At 50.9% G+C, this 21,918-nt stretch overlaps 1 pseudogene across 1 annotated transcript in view; it reads left to right on the top strand.

Annotated features, from left to right (window-relative positions):
• Positions 1-888: 888 nt before the first annotated feature.
• The window catches only part of LOC308263558 (single-stranded DNA-binding protein, mitochondrial-like), a 31,824-nt pseudogene continuing 10,794 nt past the window's right edge, over positions 889-21,918 (top strand). The window contains exons 1-2 of the transcript in view: positions 889-946; positions 4,685-4,746. The product of the transcript in view is annotated as a single-stranded DNA-binding protein, mitochondrial-like (transcript). The remainder of the gene's footprint in view (positions 947-4,684; positions 4,747-21,918) is intronic.

Genomic DNA, 21,918 nt, shown 5'->3' with positions numbered 1-21,918 from the left:
TCAGAGGAGAGTGGAAGAGGGGTCGCACAGCTAAGAGCAAGGTCCAGCAGGGCTGGGTGGGCTGCGAGTGACAGTCTGCATTGGAGACAGGCAGGGTTGGGTCTGGGATATGCAGGAAAGAGAAGTAGAGGGAGCTTTAGCCTGAGTTCTCCATTTTCTCTACTAATTATAGGGGAGGGAGGGGGCAGGCCAGATGCCTGAGAGGGTGGTAAAGGTTTAGAATGGGAGCTGGCCACCCAGGGGCCCCATGGCTGGGTGTCCAGGCTGAAATCAGGGAACATGATTCTGAAGTGGCACCAGTTTGCACGTTGGGCGGTTTTCCTACGCCTTCCAGGAGCCGGATCATGATGGGGGAAGCAGATGACTGGGATCCTCCGGGACTGGGAAAGACAGGGCAAGGGGGTGTGGGAATCAAGGATGCCAGGGAGAGCGAATGATGTGGTCAATCACAGGCCAAGCACGGGGAGGAAGGAGAGCCAGGAAGGAGCCAGCAGCCTGGCAGGATGCCTTGTCCAAAACCTGGAGTCCAGTTCCGTGGTTGAATGCGAGGGACAGAATGAGAAAATGGGAGAAATCTCTGTGAATAGAGACAGGTTCATTTTGGACAGAAGGAGAGAAATTGTGGCCTTAAGAGGGGAATGCTGGCATTTATGATTTTATGTGTGTGTGTGTGTGTGTGTGTGGTACTAGGGATTGAACAGGGTATTGGGACAATCTACCTCTGAGCTACACCCCCAGCCCTATTTTATTTTTCTATTTTGAGCAGAGTCTCGCTAAATTGCTGAGGCTGACTTCAAACATGGGAATCCTCCGGTCTCAGCCTCCCAAGTACTGGGATCACAGGTGTGCGCCACCATATTCAGCTGCCTTTAAGATTTTATAGACGACATGGCAGGTGATCTGTGGGTGGCTGAGGTGGAGAGAAGAAAGAAGGTCACTGGCAGTGGTGAGGCCAGAGGCCAAGGCGAGAGGGTGTTGAGGTGCCTGGTGATTCAAGGCACCCAGGATAATGGCAAGAGTTGGAAGACAAAGAAAGACCCTGGTGTCCCAGTCCTCAAATGATGTCGGATGGGGGTGTCATGCTGGGTGGTGAGAACCCAGAGGTCAGACTGAGTGGGAGGGGACATATAATGGACTGAGGTGGGGGGAGGCAAAGAATGCTGCCACTCCAGCCTGGCCAGCTGCAGGCTTCTCCCATCCCTTTTTTCTTGGCTTTCATTGTTCTTTAAGCCTGGAGATACCACTTAACCCTGGAGGATGCACAGACCTGTCATTTACTTATTTCCCTCCAGACCTTAGGGCAGGGTTTCACTCCCAGGTGAGAAATGGTCCATGGATAGGGCAGAGGCTTTGAGCGCAGCTTGGGATAGGGAGAGTATAGCGTCATTCTGGGACTCCTCTGGCCCTTCCCCTTCTCCCTGGGGGCACACAGAGCCTTTCTACCCCTTAAGTTGCACGTGGAAAATTAAGGCAATACAAAGAGGCGCTGAATATTAAGACACAAGCAGAGGCGTAGTGACGTCAGGTACCACAGCAGCATCCTTGGTCCGAAACACCTGATTCCTTTCACTGCTATCCAAGTCCTGCTCAGCCCTCAAAGCCCAGTCAAGGAGCATCACCTCCCTCCCAGTCTCCCCTTCTCCACAGCTGTTACCTTGCTGGCAAGATTATTAGTCCTTCCATTTGGCATTTGTTTCTGCCAGTTTCAGAGGCAATTGCTAAGGGTCTGTGTTTCTCTAAGACTTATGGTACCTCTGGAGGGGCCATGGGGACAGTAAGACAAGGTCCTGTGGGAAAGAGCTCACATTCTGGTCGTAGGGTCAATGGATCCGGGTGGGTTTCTGAATTTCCAGGACTAGGACTTGCAAACTATGATCCTGAGGCAGGGCAGGGCAGGGCTGTGGGGGAGTGGGAAGGCCCTGGAGCCTGGAGAAACTTCCGAAGATGGCAGAGAACACACCCAGAGATTCTGATATAATAAATAGGTGGAGGATGGAGGGAGAATTTTTAGAAACTTCAGTGGTTCTGAATCTTACTTCTGGCTAAGAACCAGGCTTTGGGAAAACACAGCGAAGTGCATTGTGAGATTAACAAAGTAGTAAGAGCAAAGCTACAGTCGGGGTGCCATGACATGGTCCTATACATAATCCCAAACCAATCACTGGGAGGCACAATAACAACTGGGCATGTCATATCCATGTTTATAGCCGCACAATTCACAATAGGTAATTATGGAGCTAACCTAGGTGTCCATCAACAGGTGAATGGATTACAAAATTATGGGATATATACACAATGGAATGCTTGGCAATAAAGAACAAAATTATGTTGTTTTCAGGAAAATGGATGGACATGGAGAACATTATGTTAAATAAGATTTGATAGTCATAGAAAGCAAGCATCATGTGTTTTCTCTCATATAGCGTCTGCCTATGAGAGTGGGATAGCAGAGGGACTGTAGATAATAGAGGAGAAACTCCAGTGGAGCCAGGGAGGTGGTCTAGGAGAAGGGGTGGAGAGAAAGAATCAATGAAGTAATCACTCTCATTGACATTGTATATACGTGAGAACCAATGTCAATCTCAATACTCTATGGGGAAGGGGAAGTGGGGAGGGAGCTGGGGGAAGCCCACCAAGTGCTGTGTGCATGTGTGCCACCATCACTGTGAACGACATTATGGTGTGAGACTACACTGCACAAGTAAAAGTATAAAGAAAACCGACTGGGCATGCCATTAAGAGGTGCCAGATCAGTTCTTTAAGGCAGCATTGGGTTATAACCAAATGACTCAGGACATCCCAGCTGCTGTTCAAGGCACTGAGTACTTAACACAGAAACCTCTGTGTGCTTTGAATCTCTGTCTTTTCACCTTTGAATCTTCTGGCCAGATATTCAGAAAGAAGGAAACAAATGCATATTGAATACCTATCATATGCCAGGAGTTTGTGGTATTTATCTCAACACCTACAACGCTTCTATGATGGCGAGCATTGTAACCAAAAAAGGGAAAAAAAGAAAGAAAAAAGGTTCGGAGCAGTGGCCTCTGCTGACCCAAGGCCAAGATCTGCAGCCAACTATTGCTGACTTGTCTACTCTAAGGGGCAGACTGTGGCATCTAACTCATATCTTAGCTGTAAAATGGAGCTAAGGTGATTGCCTTGTATCTCTTTATAGTTATCATGCCCGTTTTATAGATGAATAACCTGCAGCCTGGTGGTGAGCAGCTGCAGTACTTGCACCGAGGTCTACTGGGGGCACCATCGCTTTCCTTCACTCTCCACCACTAGGCAGCCTGGCCTCGGCTGGTGTGTGTGCCACGGGGCCCTGGCAGAGGCTGTAACCATGCCCAGGGAGGTAGTTACCTGTGGGGCTGGGGAGTGAGGGTGTGTGGGAGCACCTGTGGCCATTAGGAAGACTTTTATGAGCCTCTTACACCGATGGGCTCCCTCCCCCAGGCCCGCAGCACGCCGAAGCGCTTCCTGTTTGCTCCCAAGCAGATGGTGCTGGAATCTCTGCACCAACTCCCATTCATAAATCACAGTCCGTTCCAGGGTGCTGGAGTGACTGTTCTAATTACAGTGGGGGAAGTGTGTGTGTATGTGCGCATGCATGTGTGTGTGCGCACACATGTGGTAGTAGCCTGTTTGTGAAAAGACAAGGCGAGGGCTGCAGGCCAGGAGGTGCCACCTCTTTCCCATCAGAGCCACAGCCCTCCCCTCCTCTCCCTCCCAGCCCACCCTGCTCTACAGAGGGAAGACCGCTGCCCTAGGCCTGAAGGAGGCCTGGCCAGGGCTTTTCCTGTTTTATGTGGCGCTCTGTTTTAAGGGCCCCAGGACTAGGCAGCCCTTCTTACCCCACACTTTCCGGCCCCAGGCCCCCCGCAAGGTGGGGGAAGGGGAGGTAAATATTATCAGTACCCTGGGAGTGGGTTCTAGAAGGATTGTAGGGGGGTGGGGAGCTGGAGATAGGCTTGGTCAGCTCTTGTCTGCTGGAGGTGAGAGGCAGAGGAGGAATGGAGAAGAAATTGACAGGCTGGAGGGAAGGCTGAGACTCCTGCGCCTCAGCTCTCCACTCCCGAGCACTCCGGTCCCCCCCGGGGGCCCTGGGCTTGCGGTGAACACCGTTCCGCGCATATTCAGATACATAGTGTGCAACTTGGTTTGGATCCATAGATCTTGTGGCAGAGTGCTTGTGAGTACAAGCAGCCTGTAAACTCTGAATCACTCTCTGTTCACACTGGTGTGAACGGGCACGCGTAGGGTGGGACTAGGGATTTGATGGCATGAGTTTGGATGTATATAGAGGGCCTTGGGGGGCACGTATCCATCACGGGCAGGAGAGAGGAGCAGTGTGGGAACCCAGTGGAGCAGGGATGAGACTGGCCTAGGTCTGTGCACACCTTTGGGACGGTGCAGTGTTGCACGTCAGTGTGATTGTGTGTGTGGTCCTGTTCCCTCTGCCTGTCCATTCTGAGCACCTGACCATAAAGGCTCATCATTGTGTGTGTGTGTGTGTGTGTGTGTGTGTGTGTGTGTGTGTGCAGACCTTCTTCCTAATCCCTTCAGCTTCACTTACAAGGGAGGGAACATGGGAGAGGGCAGGGGTGTGGGTGTTCAGTCCTCCAAGGCTCTTCCCCCAGTGGCTGCCTGGGGCTCCCGCTGACCCTCTTTCTCTTTCTCCCAGGCTCCTGGCTTCTCCCTTTGCCAAGAGGCCCCTGTGAGAGCAATTCTGCCTACAACTCTCAGGTGAGTGTGTCTTCAGGGGGTCCTCCTCTTTTCCCTCAACTGCCTGAAGCGCCTTCCCCAGGGCTGGGGGCACACTGAGGGGAGCAGGTGGGGCCACCCCAGGGGTTGTCCCTCCCTCCCATTGGTCTCCTTCACCCTCCGCTGCTCTCCAAGGGGCTCAGCTGGCCTGGGGAAAAGAATGTCTGTTACTGGCTGGCTGTGTCCCCAGGCACAACCCAAAGCTCTTCTCTGAGAATCCGTTTCTTCATCTGTCAAATGGGGGTTAAAATATCCTGCTGATGTCACAGGATCATTGTAAGTATGGAGGGAGGTAATGTGCGTATGGAATGGTGGACTGTGCACATGCACTAGCTGTTCCTACCTCTAGCCTTTCTTCCTTTCTTTCTTTCTTTCTTTCTTTCTTTCTTTCTTTCTTTCTTTCTTTTTTCCTTCTTTCTTCACTGGAAATTGAACTCAGGGCTTTCTCCCACTGAGCTATACCCCCAGCTTCTTTTTTGTATGTGGGGTGGAAAACAAGAGCTTTTCTACCTCTGGGGTATACCCCCAGAACCTATTTTATATTTTATTTGGAAACAGGGTCTCACTAAGTTGCTGAGAGCCTCACTCAGTAGCTGAGGCTGGCTTCGAACCTGTGTGATCCTCCTGTCTCAGCCTCCCAAGCACGGGGATTACAAGCGTGCGCCACCACGCCCGGCTACCACCAGCTCCTTTTATTTTCTATTTTGACGCAGGGTCTCACCGAGGTGCTCAGGCTGGCCTTGCACCTGTGCTTCTCCTGCCTCAGCCTCCTGAGTCTCTGGCATTACAGGAGTGTGCTACCACACCCAGCTCTCTGCCTTTTCTTTTTGATAGATGGAGAGACTGAGTCTTGGAGAAGCTTGACATGTGTTGCTTTTCGCCTGAATCCCCACCCTTGTCTCTCACTCCTGGCCCCTCAGCAAAAGGGAGCCCAGGCCCTCCTCCTGCCCCACCTTGTCTGCTTTGCACACTCACAAGCATCCTGAGGCAAGGCGGGCTGCAGCGGCAGGGCCCCCTCTGCTGGGAGGGTCCCTGACCCCAAGTGTAGCTAGTCTCCTGGGCAAGGCTTCCTGGCTGCTGAGTGGATCTCACACCTCTTGGTAGCTCTTATCTGGGTGCCTGGTAATTGTTTGTTTTCTCAACACTGTTTCTCAATTACCAAGCAGTTTACAAACACTGACAACAGTGTGATCCAGCCATTGCAGCACAGCCTGCCCACCTCCAGGAGGGTCCCCCAAGGCCCACCTTCCTTGGAAGAAACCTGCGGCACCCCAGCTCCCACCGACCAGAGCCTGGCTGGGCCGCTTGGCAGAGGCCTACAGGCGGGAGGAGCATGTGAATGGGGCAAGGACGGGAGACTGGAACAAGACAGAGGGGAAGAGACGCTTCTCGTTAACATCTCTTTATAAAGCCAGCGAGTTCCTACATCCAGCTGGTGTCTGAATCGGGCTGATCATAAAACACGGAGGCCCCCGAGGCTGAGGGCAGCTGGCTGGCCAGTGGGCTTTATAAGGCGGTTTTATGGACTCAGCTGAGATGTGGTGATGAGAAGCCAAACTTTAAACATCCTCTTAAAGTTCACTTTCACTCCCACAGGGCTTCTAGCTGAGCAGAACAGAGGAGAAGGCCTGTGGAGGCACCCGTGGAGGGATGAGAAGGAGGGCACCTTCCACATGCACCCACAGGAAGCAGGCCACAATAGCAGCAGGAGAGGTGTACGTTAGATACGAGGAAGGACTTCCTTCTGGGTTGGGCATGAGGGGCTTGATGTGGGGAGGGTAGAGTTTGGACTAACTTGCTTCCCCGATCACTCTACACCCAAAGCTTCCACTCCCGAGGCTTTCACTGGCCGCCGCCTCAGGGATACAGGGATACCACCTCTGTGGCCAGCGCAGCCTTTCTCTCCTCCCTCTTTCCTGATCTGAGTCAGGTAGAAGCTCCTGAAGGAGGAAGAAGTGGAGAAGGAGCTAAGGTCACTATTAAAATCTGTCCAGAAGCTGGAAGAATGCAGTAGAGCCCAAGGCCAGCCAGGCCTGCGGGTATAGTCCCCCCCACCCCGCTCTGAGATGAGAACATTTTTCTCCAGCTTCCTATTTGCCATGTCTGACAGGAGAAAAGCAAAAACCTAAGGAACTGAAGAAAGTGCTGAGAAGAGATTCAGAGCTGAAGAAGGCTAAGGAGACAAGGAAAGAGGAAAATTAAAGCAAAAAATTGGGCAGAAACCTGCGTGGTGCCCAGGCCGGGGAGAGGCCTCAGCCACCCTGCAGAGCCTGCGGGAGTGCTCACAGTTACATGCCAGGACCTCAGGTGGAGGGGCTGCCGGGCCTCCTGTGGTCTCCCAGTGGAGTTTTGCACCCAGGACCAGCTGATTCTAGCTCCGGACAGTTCTAGGCCCTGGGGAACCCGCGCTGAGCTGCAGAGCCTGCCCGGTTTCTAGTAGGCCTGATACCCCAAGCCTACAACTCCAAGATCCCTCAGTGAGACCTGCTCTCTGGGGCTTATGGCCCGCTGGGAGCAGGCAAGACCCTGCCCTCAAGAATTGAGAAGTGGAAATCCAGCAAAAGCCTTTCCAGAGTCCTCAGCTGCAGATGGTGCCCTTGCCTTGAGACCTAGGTCATTTTTTGGAAGCTTCTAGTTCAAGCAGGATTGGCTCAGAGCTCCAGCCTGCAGGGGGTGGTCCAGGTCAGAGGAAAGGGGCTCCCTCTGCCTCCTACGTCTCTCCTGGTGGTCACCTCCCTTCAGGAACACCATTCATTCCCCACTGTGTGCTGGGCTGTGGCTTAGCCATCCAGGTGAGCCTGGTTCCAGCCCTTCTAGGCTCTGGGGGAGGGGTGGGGAAGGAGAAGGAACCGGAAAGAGCATGGAGCACTATCATGCACCAAGGGCCCTGCACACATTAGACACTTAATCCTCACAGACCCGTGGAGGGGAGTGACTAGCCTCACTTTCTAAGGGACAGAAATGAAGTTCAGAGAGATTAACTATCTCACCCAGGCCGAAGTGTTGGGATTCAGACTTAGGGGTAGGCTTGTCTGCCCCCCAGCACTTCCAAGCCCAGGGTGTTCCAGGCACACGCCACATGTGGCCTCTGGGGCCCAGGCCTCCTGGGCACTTCCCACCCCAACTCCAGGGTCCTTGGGAAAACTGCGCTGCCTTTGAAGGGGCCCCAGGCCCATCAGCATCTCCACTATTTCACACTTTCCCTTCAGGATCATCAGATGAGGAACAGCTGGGCCTGCAGATTTACTAGGATTTTGCAAGTGATTCCTCCCGGCTCTTTTCCCGCTCAGTCCAGCCCCTGCCCCTCCAGCAGCCTCTGGGAAGCAGAGGGAGCCCTTTTGTTTGGGCCCAAGACCCCACATCTCACCAGGGACAAAGAACAAAGGAAGAAGGAAGACAAACGTTAGTTTTACTTCTTTGTTTCAGAAAGCAAATTATAGAGCACCCCTGGCTGGAGAGACGGGAGGCCTGGGTTCTCCCGGTTCCACCAGCTGTTTGACTGGGGGACAGTCACGTCACCTCTCTATGCTTTGGGTTCCTCCTCTGTAAGATGGGAGACAGGACCTACCCTGAGCTCCTCACAGGGAAGAGAGCATCAAAGCCAACGCTTTGGGCTCTTCATGGGTCTATCCCAGCCCCTGCCTCACTGTCCTGCACACAGAACCCTAGGTGGACTTCTATGTGAGTCCACCTGGAGGCCGGCTACATACCTGCTCAAAGCAAGGAGTTGGCCCGGCTAGGCGCTGCTTCTGAAACATTGAACCTTTTCTCCCCTTTGCTCTTCAGGGGTCACCTGTGTGACCTGCATGTGTGGGAACTTGCCGTGGTCATGTGACATGTGGAGGGGAGGAGGCACAGGAAGTGGTGGGTGCCGGGGCACAGTAGGCGCATTCAGCGCCACACAAGAAACAAAGGCTCCTGGCTGCCAGGGTCAGGTTCCACCCCGTGGCCACTTGTCACAGGTGCCATTGCAAGGGCCAGGCAAAGCCCTCGGGGAGTCGAGTGGAGGCACAGACCATTTCAGGGCGAATCATTATAAATCACTTAAATTATTAAACAAAATGTGTTAATATTTGGTCAACTATTAAACTACCGATGGTAAGGTGATGTATAAGAATTCGTGGCTTGGGAGGCTATGATGATGGTCACTGCAGTAATGCTATGCTGAAGGAATTTTTTCTTTTTTGCCAATAGGCTGATCAGAAAGTATTTGAGGTTTGTAATCTGATTGGAGAACTGATGTGTAATGGGAAACAAAAAAATAAGTAGGCATTCGCCCAAATAAGCATGCAGGTGTCAACACACCAACTGTTTGCCTTGACCCCCTGGTGTGACTGAAGGTCTGTGTCACAGGAGGCCTTGTGCAGCCATGCGCTGGCCCCGGTAACTGAGGGCCAGAGGCAGCCTGGACCTGAAGGAGGCCAAGTGCTACAAGAGCCCTGAGCACGGACACGGGAGCTCGGGGAATGAGGCCAGCAGAAGTCCTCAGCCACCGCCGGCGACGTGATGAGAGACGGGGTGAGAGGCATGCTGGATATTGGCAGCAGAAAAGCTCTCACGAGCCTTGTGCCAATCGTGCAGCCAAGCATTACAATATAACCACCAGGTAGTGAGGAGAGAGAAATGGGGTCTCCAGGCCCTTGGCAACATGGGTAGATGAAGGAAACAAACTGACAACATGGAGAAATCGTGGCAGTCCAGGGACAGCCTGCAGGCTTGTCGGCCGCTGCCCGGAGGAGCAGGGATGGGCTGCTTGAACCAGAAAGACAACCATGCCACACACCTGTAATTAGGCAAAATGCTTACTTTAGTTGTTTAATAAAGTTGTAGTTGACTCTTCCTGTAATCTGGCTATTCACCAGGAATTCTGTCATTTCTTTGTCTTAAAGTTCCCATTTAAGAACTTCGAGCAGGACGAACCTACCTAAATTTCCAAGTGTCCAGGCAGAAATCATCTACTTTGTAGAGTCCAGAAAGGGATACACTGCTCAGCTGCTCCCTACCGGGGAGCCTTGCTGCGGACAGAATGCCCCACAGGGATGAGCAACCCACTTTTTAAAGACGCAGGATCAGGTAAGCCCCGCTGTCGCCTGTATGAGGATGAGAAGCAAGGCTGCCTTAACAGAGCTGAATCGGTGGCTCAGCCAGGAAAGGGCTCAGCACATTTGCCCGGGAGCTGAGAGACTGCATCACAGGACAAGGTCTGGGGCTGTGTACTCCATACTTCCCTGATGGAGAAGCCATCTGCTTTGAATTTTGCAAAGATCCAGTTTGCTCAGGCTCCTGATCAACTAAAAATGGCAGTCACCTTGGATGTAGGTAAGGGAAGCTGCAGTTAGAGTGGATTAAAAATAAAAGTGCAGTTGTCAATACTCTGGCATTTCCTTGTGGGGGAGGGTTCACACTCTTTTTGACTGGAATTCCCAGAAACCTAATGGAAGGTCTAGCACTCTTTTTTCGCAAGCACACTGATCACATAGTGTTCGAAAGAAGTTTAATGCATGAAAGAGTCAGCTGTCCTGTGTTGTAAAATAGAAAAAGCCCAGCATCCTAAAAATCTAATGATGCTCTGAGTTTTAGTGCTCACAAAGCCTGAGCATCACCTTCTGCTAGTGGTCACCTTGCCATGAAGATGTGCACACAGTAGGTCTCAAAAGTTGTTATGCCTTCCCCTCCCCTTCCCCGATGTGGGCCCCGACCACTTAAGGGGATATAGAACAGGTCAAGTCTCGCTTGCAAGTTTGTTCAACCTCACACAGTGTTGTATATAAATTCCTCATTCTAAATAACGGTCACTCATTTCCCCCCTGGCCTTCAAACAACAGGCACTTCATTCACCCCAGCTGGCTGTGCCCTGCAGACTGGCTAACTGGCTCTTATGGGCTGAAACGTGCTGCAGCTTGTTCCTGCTCCATTCCTCCTGCTTCTCAGCTTTTCTACAAGCCACATGCAAAAATCTGCCCCATTACTCGATTATCACATTTCATACAAAATTAGGTATTGCAGATCTCATGTTATTCAATGAACTTGGCACAGGCGGAGAGCATGACTCAGAGACACTCCCGGTTTCACCTCTTTCCAGTCGTGGCCTCCTCCTTTAGCCTGACCCTTGGGAGACCCTGTCTGGCTAGGATTCCCTTCTTCTTCCCCAAACTTAGGTTAAAGGCCTCTTCATTCCAGGACAAAGGGCCTTTTCCATCAGCCTCAGTTCCACTCCCTGGAACCGACTTCTTGTGTCTCCTAGAAATATGCAGATGGATAGCCTTCCTGGTCTTCCTTCCTCTTCCTTCCCTGGGGTCTGCAGCCCTGCCGACCAGCCCGGAGCTTCCCTTGGTCCTGGCGGTTTTTCCATTCTTTTCCCTGTCACTAGTCTAATAATTTCTCTAAAAAGCTCCAGCCCTCCAGGATGCCGTGTCAGCAGCTCTGGGTGGCCCAGCACACACTTCCTCCAGGTACACGTGAGCATGCTACAATCCTGGTTCCACCCACACATACTGGCCTAGTAGCCTCCCCTGTTCCATGCTGCAGCTTCCCCAGCCTCAACTCCCATGTTTACATTTCATCAGAGTCAACCCCAGGCTCCCTGCGATGCTCTCAACAATCTGCAGTGATGTTTTTGGCTATCCCTCTTGCCCTGGAATGATTTCCCTCCACTCCTGAGGCAGATGCATGTGCACCTTGGCTTCCTGGCACTTTCCCTCCCATGCCCCACTGCCCTCCCAGGGGGCAGAAAATGCATGCAGGGTTCACGTGCTCCTTCAGCAAAGCTGTCTGAGTACCTATTATGTCTAGAATCAAATCTTCACCTTTAAGATTTATTAGGAGGGGTGAGGAAAAACACAACTTTACTAGGAGGAGGGGTGAGGAAAAACACAACCAGAAAAAAAAAAAAAATGAGAGAAAGTTCCTCTTAGGAGAGAGGTGGAGGAAGATTGGACACAAGTGAGACTTGATTTGCATGTTCACTCAATGACCAGGTCTCAGCGTTGAGGGCCAGTGGGAGACAGTGAAAGGGATTTTGGGTCTGATGATAGGTCCCAGAAGATGGGATGATGACTTAGAAACAAAGGCAGGATTAGGATGAATCAGCTGTGGTTCTGTCTTGTTCGCCTGGGAATGAATAAACATCGACAGAGCCAGGTTCCCTTTTCTAACCATCAGATTTCTGAGAAAGTCCTCCCCTAATTTTGAAGTTCCCTTTGGCAATAACCCCTCTTAATTGCTCTGAAATTCACATGCTGTTTGAAGCAAAAAATTATAACATTGTCTTGTGGGTTTTATAATGTATGTAGATGTAATACATATGATAACTATAGCATAAAGGATGGGGGTAGGGATAATGGACCTCTGCGGTTGCAAAGTTTCTACATTTGACTTGAAATAGTAACTCCAAGCAGACTCTAAAAAGTTAAGGAAGTATTGTAATCCCTGGGGCAATCATTAAAAAATTAATGCAAAGAGGTATAGCTACAAATCCAATAGATAAATTTCAGTGGAATTCTAAAAATCTAAAAGAGGGCAGAGAAGGAGAAACAGAGAAATAAAAAACAGAGGGGGCAAATAAATCTAAATTCAACCATATCAATAATTACATTAAATGTTAATGGACCAAACATTCCAATTAAAAGGCAGAGATTGTTGGACAAGATTTTTTAAAGACCTAATTATTTTCAGTCTACAAGAGATGTAGTTTAAATATAAATACAAAATAAGTAAAAAATAAATTGCTGAAAAATTATAGATATTCAAAAGCTGGAGAGGCTATTTAATATCAGATAAACTAGACTTCAAGACAAAAGTATTACTAGAGAAACAAATATCTCATAATGTCAGAAGTTTCAATTCTTCAGGAAGGAAGAATAGTCATAAGTAATAGCAGTGCTTCTTTATTTATGTATTTATTTTGGTTGTAGGCATTGAACCCAGGGGTGCTACACCACTGAACTATACTCCCAGCCCTCTTTGTTTGAGGTAAGGTCTCTCCAAGTTGCCCAGGCTGTTTCTAACTTGTAGTATTTCTGCTTAGCCTCTCAAGTAGTTGGGATTACAGACATGTGCTACTGAACCTGGCTCAGTGCTTCAAATACATAGAACAAAACTGGACAGATTTAAAGGGGGAAATAGAGCTGGTCATGGGGGTGCATGTCTGTGATCCTCATACATGAGACAGGAGGATTTCAGGTTCAAGGATAGCCTCAGCAACTTAGTGAGACTCTCAGTAACTTAGTGAAACCCTGTTTCAAAAAAGAAAAAAATAGGGCTGAGGGTATAGCTTAAAGGTAGAATGCCCCTGGGTTCAACCTCCAATACCACAAATAAATAAATAGAGAGATAGACAGTACCATAATCAGAGTTGGAGATATCATCAGTAAGGGTGGAGTTGTCTGATTCCACCTTCAAGATGAAGGGTTTTTCCTGGGTTGAGGCGTGGGCTATGGGCTAGAGGCTGTGGGCTAAGACAGCTCAGGGTAGAGGCTGGGAGGGAGCCAGCCCATGACAGAACTTGGAGAGTGTCTTTGAGACTGGGGTGCTGAGTGTCCAGGGGATTTTTATGAAAAGTTGCAGTTCAGACCCATTCAGAGGTGAGGAGGTAATGGGGGAGGACATTGGAGCTGGTTCTGAAGGGAAAGGGAGATAATGCTCCTGTGAAAATATCCATTTTTGCCAGCAGTTCCAGAACAGGATGCCAAGTAGTGGAATGGAAAGAAGCAGCAGAGACCAAAAACACCTTCACCCATTTCATTATTACTACCCAGGATCCCTTTATGATATACCCGAAGAGGTGGGCTCAGGTATCAAAGACCACAACACCAAGGCTTGCTGGGGTCTGGAGAAGCAAGCGGCAGCCCAGTGGTTCTCAAACTTGTCGTGCATCAGAGTCACACCGAGGGCGTGTTAAAACAGATTGTTGGGCCTTGTGCCCAGAGTGTCTGATTCAGCAGGACTGAGGTGGGATCTGATGCTGCTGATGATCTGGGAATACTCTTTAGAACAAAGTGCTAAGGGGACCTAGAAGAAGGAGGAGTCCTTTTGGTACACGGAATCAGTGTAAAATGTCAAAGTTGGAGGTAAGATTGATAGGCAGGTAGAGGAGGCAGTCTAGCACACAGAAGAGAAGAGGACACATTTAGGGGTTGAACTGTATTGTTAAAGCAGAGAAGGATGGTAAGGTGAGCTGGAACCCAAATCAGGCATGGCTGAGTTTAGAAAGGAAGGTTCACAGACCCAGAAATCAGAGATGTGGGTTCAAATCCTGTTTCTACCACTTATTGCTGTGTGACCTAAAAGTGATTACTTAAATCCTCAGAGCCTCAGTTCCCCAATCTTTAAAATGAAGCTAAAGTCAGTATCCTCTCCAAGATCCTATAGGAGGGGGTACAGGTGAATACCTGGCATGATCCAAGCTGTCAGTCCACACTAGGGGTGTTGTGAGCACCAGGCAGAGTGTCCTGGTGACACAACTCCAATGCTGGTTCAGTGGGTTTACTGGATACACCAGGCCTGGGCCAGGACCCTTCTGTATTTCCAGAAACCCTCCCTAAGGACACCTGGGCTTTTGGCTGCAAGTTCCAGACCTCCTTATTAAGGCCTTGACTTTCCTCTAAGTCAGGCTCTCCCCAGCCTGGCTCCGGCCCTTCTGGCACACTCCCAGGGTGGCAGTGGCAGCTCTGCTGGCACCAGGCAGAGTTGCCACAAGGAACCTGGCTCTGGATTTATTCACCGTCTTTCAGAGTTATCAGCCGGCGTCCAACAGAGCAAATGGCAGAAGCTTCTGGGTTTCTTTTTTTAAGTAAGAAAGCAAGGGGGATTTAGTCCATCTGCATCAAGGAAAGGAAATTCATTTCCCCCCCTGTGTTCTGAGATAAAATGGTTCATTTCCATAAAAATTGAAACTTGGAGATGAATCCTTGCCGCAGCGCCTTTTGGCCTGTGAGCTTGCTGGGGGCAGAGTGGTGTGCACAGGCCGGGAACTGTGCCTTCCCCCAGGAGAGAAGGGCGCAGGCTCCTGGGTCACCCTCGCACAGTTCGATCTCTGTGTGAGCACCTTTGTGGGGAGATGGGTGCTAGCTTAGGTGAGAGGGGGTTTCTATAACCCCATAGAAACTGAAATAAGACTCCAACTCCTCACCTTTTTGGGGGAGCCCCCTTAGCCATCACCCTCCCCCTTCCCATATAACTCAAGTGTACTCCTCTCTTCTTACCAAGCCCCCACTAAGGCCTTAGCATGTCTTGGGGCCATAGCCTCATGAGCCAGAGCAGACTGGAACAAGGTGGACAGACACTGGTCCCGGAATCTAAAACCTTCCTTCCTGGTACTTTCTTCATCCTGGAGCGTGTCCACTCTGGAGCTAATTCTGACTCCTGGGTAATGGTGTCTTGCCCCAGGACTGTCTCCATTACCCCTACCCTCTGCTTTGTCTGTGTGGTTTGAACGAAGCTGAGGAGACGGCCAAGCCTGCTTGTCTTGGGGAAGCATTGCTCGTGGTTGGAAATCATGAGTAAATTTTGAAAAATAGTCAAAGAAAATCCTGCTTAGGGAAGCAAGTTTCCCAGCAGGGGGAGGAAAAAAAAAAAAAAAGCCAACTGGCAAAGGCCACAGAAATAATCAGACATAGTCTCTGGGTTATTCACCTTGGTGTCATCTGTCCCCTCCCCAATCTCCCCTGAAGCGCGGATAACAAGAGGTACCCACGTTAAGGTGCTTGTCTAGGAAGAATCAACTAAGACACGAAGCCAAATTCCTGAGCAGCTTCCACTGCGATCCAGATTCCCGCACGCAGCCTTCTCCAGCTCTTTCTTCATCCAAATGCAATTCACATTATGTATCTGCTCCCTGGGGGCTGCTGGCCCTGGCAGATGTTTGCGGCAGAACACTGGGACTGATCCAAGGGTTAGACCTTCTGAGTCCTGTGCAGGGAGGTGCAGCTTAAAGGTGTAGGTGGATTTATCTCATCAGCCAAGTATTGCCTGAGTGAGTGTCTACGTGAACAAAAGGACAGTGAATTTCCCTCACTTAGCCTTGCAAATCAGTCCCCCAGCTTTCCCAGCCCAATGTGATGGGGTTCTTTCCCTTCCTTGAGAGACTGAGTAGAATAAATGAGGCAGTGCCCCAGGTAGGAGGAGGGGATGGATTTAGGCCCCTGCCGAGTCACCCCTGCAGTCTTCCCATTTCCCCCGACCCCTGTGCCATGGCTTTAATTTGGTCTCCATCTTCCTTGACTCAGGTTGGCCTTCCTGCCTCCACTCTTGTGTCTCCAAGCATTTTCACAGGGCAGCCTATTACTTTATTTTATTTGGTACTGAGGACCAAACCCAGAGACATTCTACCTCTGAGCTACACCCCCAGCCCTATTTTTTTCTTATTTTTTATTTTGAAACAGGGTCTCACTGAGTTGCAAAGGACATCACTAAGTAGCTGAGGCTGGCCGGGAACCGCGATTCACCTGTTTTAGCCTCCCAAATGCTGGGATTACAAGTGTGTGCCACCATGCCCGGCTCCTTTTATTTTTTATTTAGAAACAGGGTCTTTCTAGGTTGTTGAGAATCTCATTAAGTTGCCAAGACTGTCCTTGAACCTGCAATCCTCCTGTCTCAGGCTCCCAAATACTGGGATTACAAGCCTGTGCCACCACACCCCGCCACAGGGCAGTCTTTTAAAAAAGGCTACGTTTAGGATTTAAACACAGAAATAACCAGATGTGGAGCTCTGCAGAGGCCTGGAAGAGAAATGCAAGTGAAAGCCCAGCCTGGGTTCAGCCCCTTCCGGAGCCCCGTGGACCAGGCAAGCCTTCTATTTGCAAGTAGGGATGGTCCCTGCTACTCTGGACTTGGGGTTGAGGGAGAACTCCCCTCCCTGAGAGAATGATATCAGAAGGCACAACCAGAACCCAGGCTCCTCACTTCTTTAACCACCCTAGAGGAGAAGACCACTCTTCTCTGAACCCCCTGCAGTGCCTGCTCCCTCCCGGCTGTTTGTGGAATGACTCTGGGGCACCTGGGAATGTATCGGGTTGGGGCAGCTTGGGAGTGGGGTGAGGATATATCACATTTCTCTCCCAAGCTCTCCCAGACTTGCCCGACTTGGACTCTATGGGACTCTGGAGTAGTCCAGAGCTGCTTCTGAGAGTTGACAGGCTTATTTTTAGTTTAGATTCTAGCTCACAAGTCTGATTGGTTTTCAGTTTTGCCTACTTTGGGCCAGGTCCTGGTGGAGTCTCCTAGGACCCTGGTTTGGGCTGTTAAGGGTCTGCGAGGCTCGAGTCATTGGGATAGGGAAGTCCCATTAGCTTCCTGTCCCAGGGCATGGGCTGCCCTGGGGCTGCCCCAGTTGGAAGAGGAAGGAACCTGGGCCTCCCAGTGCTGAGACTTTGGTGATCTGGGACGGGAGGGGTGTAGACTTAACATCCTGTTTAAATTTGGCACTAGTAGAATTTTTTAACAGGGGTTATGACCCTCTCTCCGCCCTCTCCCAGGCCTTCCCTACATATTCCTCTAATCAATTTTTAGCTTTGGCTTTCATTCTGCTTTTCACCTTGGAGATCTGGGCCTGACCCAGCTGAGGGAGGGGTACCCTGATTTCTTGAATGTGGCCTAAAAATGCACTGACCATTTGAGATTAGAAGGTGGAAAGAGGAGAGGAGAAAAATAATAGAGGTAAGGACCATAAAGAAGAAAAAGAAAAGCAGGGCCCAGGGACCATGTCTGTGTGTGTGTGTGTGTGTGTGTGTGTGTGTGTGTGTGTGTGTTGTGTCCTACACATGTGAATGTGTTGGGGCTCAGGGTTGAGGTGCAGGAGGTCCAGAGAAAAGGCTATAGAGAAGAGAAAATGCCTAATTATACCCAGGCACAACCACCATGGAGCCCAGTCCCCAGCCGGCCATCTGAGTGGAGGTTCTGCTGAGTGAACACCCAGCCACGCTGTGACTCCCGGGTGGAGGAGCCCACATTCCTGCCCGGCAAAGGCCGCTTTAATCAAGGCTCCAGATCCTTCCTGCAGCCGCCCGGGGGGGACTGTAACGCTAAACACATTAGTGTGTGAGATTGAAAGGTAACACATTCTCATGGAAGCCCTCGGAACAATGGGCCTCAGGTCTGGGTTTCATTTGGAGGAACTGTGCGGTGGGAATTTCTCTAATCAAATAAAAGGAAAATGAAAAACTTTATCGTTCTCAAACTTTAATGCTCTTAATTGCATTAATTTGAAAAACATACAAGGTCTTTTTGAGCCATGGTGTTGGAGCTTGATAGGAGAGGAAGCTCAGGGCCTGGCTGGCTCCGATGGGCTCCCTGGACGAGGCAGCTAGTGTGGCCCGGTCTTGAAGGATGGCCTGGCAGAGACCCAAGTGATAGGAAGTTAGGTCTCTGTCCTGCCATGGTCCCTCCCAGCCCTGGTATTTCCGGGGCCTCCATGGTGGCTGGAGAGGCCTGAGAGCCCCATCAGCCCACTTGGCTTGGACCTGCTGCTGTCACTCACTCATCTGCCCAAACCAGGGGGGAAGGGCAGGGCCTCTCTGCTCTGTCAGCACCACAGCCCAAGGCCAGCTGCTCGGCCAGTGAAAGACCCACCCTGAATGCCTGCAGAAGCCAGTCCCCAGGCTGTCCCTCCAAGACCACTCCACCATGCTGGACCTACAAGCCCCAGTCTCTTCCAGCCCAAAGCTCCACAGGGAGCCTTTTGAGGAGATGGAAACAGCCTACCCAAGGACTGGAGTCTGTCAGGAGGGGTGGTAGGACCCCAAAGCCTGACCTGTTGTAGCCTTCCTTTTCTGAGCCCCCGCTGCAGGGCCGGAGACATTTCTCACCTAGAGGTTCAGAGTCAGGGGCAAGAACTGGGTCTTGTAGAGAGTTGTGGGTTCTGGAGGTTTCTCATCTTTTGGAGCATAGCCATCCTTAAAAATCAGATGAGAGCTGGAGGCCACTTATCAGAAAAGTTTATGTGCATGTGCACACACACACACACACGCACACACACGATTTCAGAGGTTTTATAAACACCTGCTGTCTGTATCCAGGAGCCAGTTCAGGTTCTGCTCCTGAGTCTTGGCAGGGACATTAACTTGCTGGACGTTCTTCCAGGGTAATGGGATTCTTGGCAATGCAGGATGGGGTGAGATAGCTCTCTGGGGTTGGTAGGACCTTAAGGACTAAAGTTCATCCCTGTGACAGGGAGATGGCTGCAGGCTGATGACTGTGTGACACTCACACAATGGCCTTGTCTGTAGGAATAATAGAAACCCCATGGGGGCTGTGGTGAGGTTAGATAAGGTGCACCGTGCAGGGCAAGTGTAAGGTGGGCAGGTTCCCTTCGGACCACCATCCTCAGGTGCTGATGAGGGAGGAGCGTTGGCCATATGCACATAGGACTTTCAAGGTTTGTTTTCATGACCACTGCAAAGGACCCTTTTTCTCCACCCCACAGTTTCCAGAATTACTATTTTCTAGTGGCTCCCTCAACCTGGGTTTCCCACTTTGCTCTTGGACTAAGGTAAGCTCACCTCATCTCTCTAGTGTCTGAATCTCTGTGAGGTCTCTGTGAGAACTGACTCACCTGGAGGTGGGCTGGGGACAAGTTGTTATTCTCATTTTCCAGATAACTGAGACTCAGAGACATTAGTGTAGAATCAGGAAGAAGGGTCCAGATAATGGGCTCCGATGTCTAATACCTGCCCTGTGCAGGCTGCTTTGCGTACATGAGCTCCTTGAATTCTGCCAGCACCCAAGCATCTTGGCCCCAGGTCGGCAAGCTTTCCCGGCTCCACACTGCCTCCCAAAGACAAGGCTGGAAAGCCAGGAGGAGCAAGGAGCTTCCAGGACTCCTTTTGAATCTCCTTCTTTGTGAAGAACGCTGTCAGCCGTCAGCCAACACCACTTACTCAGAGCTCTGGGTGTGGACTAATGAGGGACACAGTCCTTGCCTGGGTGGAATGCAGGCTCTCAGGGCGGCCAGACCTACAGCCCTGGGGGCGGAGGGGTCACCCACACTCACAGGGACCTCATCCTTTGTGCATTCTGCAACTAACCAGCCATGTGACCGCTCAGCCTCAGTTTCCCCACCTATAGCACAAGGGATTGGAGGTGCAGGGCTCTCTCAGGACCCTCCAGGTCCTAGGCTTCTAGGACCTGAGACTTCTGAGAGTGCCTGGGCGCAGGGGGTTGGGATCCACGGGGGTCCTCGCCTCCTTGGGCTCTAATCTTACAGCCTCATTGTCTGCCAGAGCTCAGAGCTCAGGAGGGGGAGCTCATCTGGGATAAGGGGAGCCGTGGTTGGAGATGATTTACAAAGCAGGATGTGCTCAGGTTTGCAGGGCCTGATGGTGTGCTGGGAACAGGCAGATGTGCTCCCTAAGCTGGCAGATGTTATTTTTTAAGAACTTCTGAAGGCAGAGTCCTAGTGGGGAGAGAATCTCAGGGACTGTCTCCCGTGACCTGATTTAATCCTCCCACCTGGTCTCCTGGGGAAGAACACTGCTGTCCTCACCCCTAGCCCATGTCTCCCCCACTCTCCCCACTGGCACCGCAGTCCAGAGGAAGGCAGTGCGAGTAGGGCCAACTGGCGGGAAGAAGAAAGGCAGAGATTCTAAGACCCACAGGGCAGGTGCCGATGCCCAGGGCTGACAAGTCCATCATGCCACCCGAACCTCACTTGCATCAGCAGGAGCACGAGCCACACAACTGGCTGCCGAATCCCAAGGAAACTCAGAGAAGGAAACCTCAAATGAAAGGGTTGCAAACTGAATACTGGTGTGCCTCAGTTTAAGCAGATCCAGTATACCCAAATCTAAAAATAGCTCCTTCTATTGGAGCTTTCCCATATGAATTCGTTCCCATATGAAAAAGAATCACTGGTTCTTTTCTTCAAGAAGCCAACTCCATTAGTGCATTAAAAATACGACTGGAGTTGCCAAATGTGATTTCATATGCAATCCCTCTCCCCACCCCCAACATACTTCTCACTCCTGATCCCAGAGGAATACTCTGCCTTGCATAAAGAGAGGTCCGCCTGCAGTGAGCGGGGGCTGGTAACCAACATGGCAAACACATGTCCTGGATTTTCTGAGACCGGCTCACTTTCTAATATTAGGTTTCCATTGTCCCACGAGAATGCTTGGAACTATCAGGCCTTGGGGACGGATGCTTTGGTTCATATATGGTCACTAGGGAAAGGAGGACACTGTCCTGTCAGACTCATTTTCCAGCCTGGCAGGGCTGAAGAACAGGCCTGGTCAGAGAGCGGGAGACAGTGCAGGGCCCAGAGCCACGCCTGTGAGGTGGGGAGCCATGTGGGATGGGAGTGTTGAGCACGGGCGAGTCAGCCAAAGAGGCAGCCCCCTGGGTTCCTGGGATCCATTAGGAGCATGCCATGCAAAACAGGCAGGCTCGAAGATCCAGGGCCCTCCTCGGGAAGAGGGCAGGCGGGGCTCTGGAAGGGGGCCAGGGAAGAGTAGCTCCATGATTAAAGGGTTGGAGACCAGGACTTTTGAAGCGAGACCAGGATGGCTAGTTATTTATGCATTCATCTTTGGGCCCTGCCTCCACCCCACCCCACCACCCACAGCCCAGCCCCGGACCCCACACCAGGCCTTGGGATGCTGGAAGGGAAGGCAAGAGTTTGCAGACTGTTGACCACGCACAACCTATGAGGTAGGAGCTCTACCCCATTTTACAGGGAGAGACATTGAGTTGAACTTTGCTCAGGCTCACATGGCCAAGTGGAATAGGGTCCAGGTCTTCTGACTCCACCTCATCAGAGCAGATACGGACATGATGGAGGAGGGTTAGGGTCAGAAGGGAAGGGAGGGAAATCTGACTGAGTCTCTCCAATGAATGGGCTATTTCCCCAGGACTGTTTATGTGTGAAAAGGTGATTCTCGGCTCTACTGATGGAGTTGGTGCTATTTATTGAACACTGATAGAGTGGCTACTACATGCATGGCATTCAAATCCTTACAATTCCCCAAAGTAGATGTTCTAATCTTCATTTTACAGATGAAGAAATGGAGACTCAGAGGTCTTACCTGACTGCCTCATAGTCACAGAACTAAAAAGGGGCAGAACTGGGACTCTCAACTTAGTTTATTCTAACTTCAAAGCCCATAATCCTTCCCCCAGCCTCCCCCAGTGCTGCATACCTGTGGTCTCACCATGGTACTGTAG

The sequence above is a fragment of the Muscardinus avellanarius genome (assembly GCF_963383645.1).
Source record: "Muscardinus avellanarius genome assembly, chromosome: 5".
Taxonomy (NCBI): domain Eukaryota; kingdom Metazoa; phylum Chordata; class Mammalia; order Rodentia; family Gliridae; genus Muscardinus; species Muscardinus avellanarius.
This window is presented reverse-complemented; position numbering and strand designations above follow the sequence as displayed.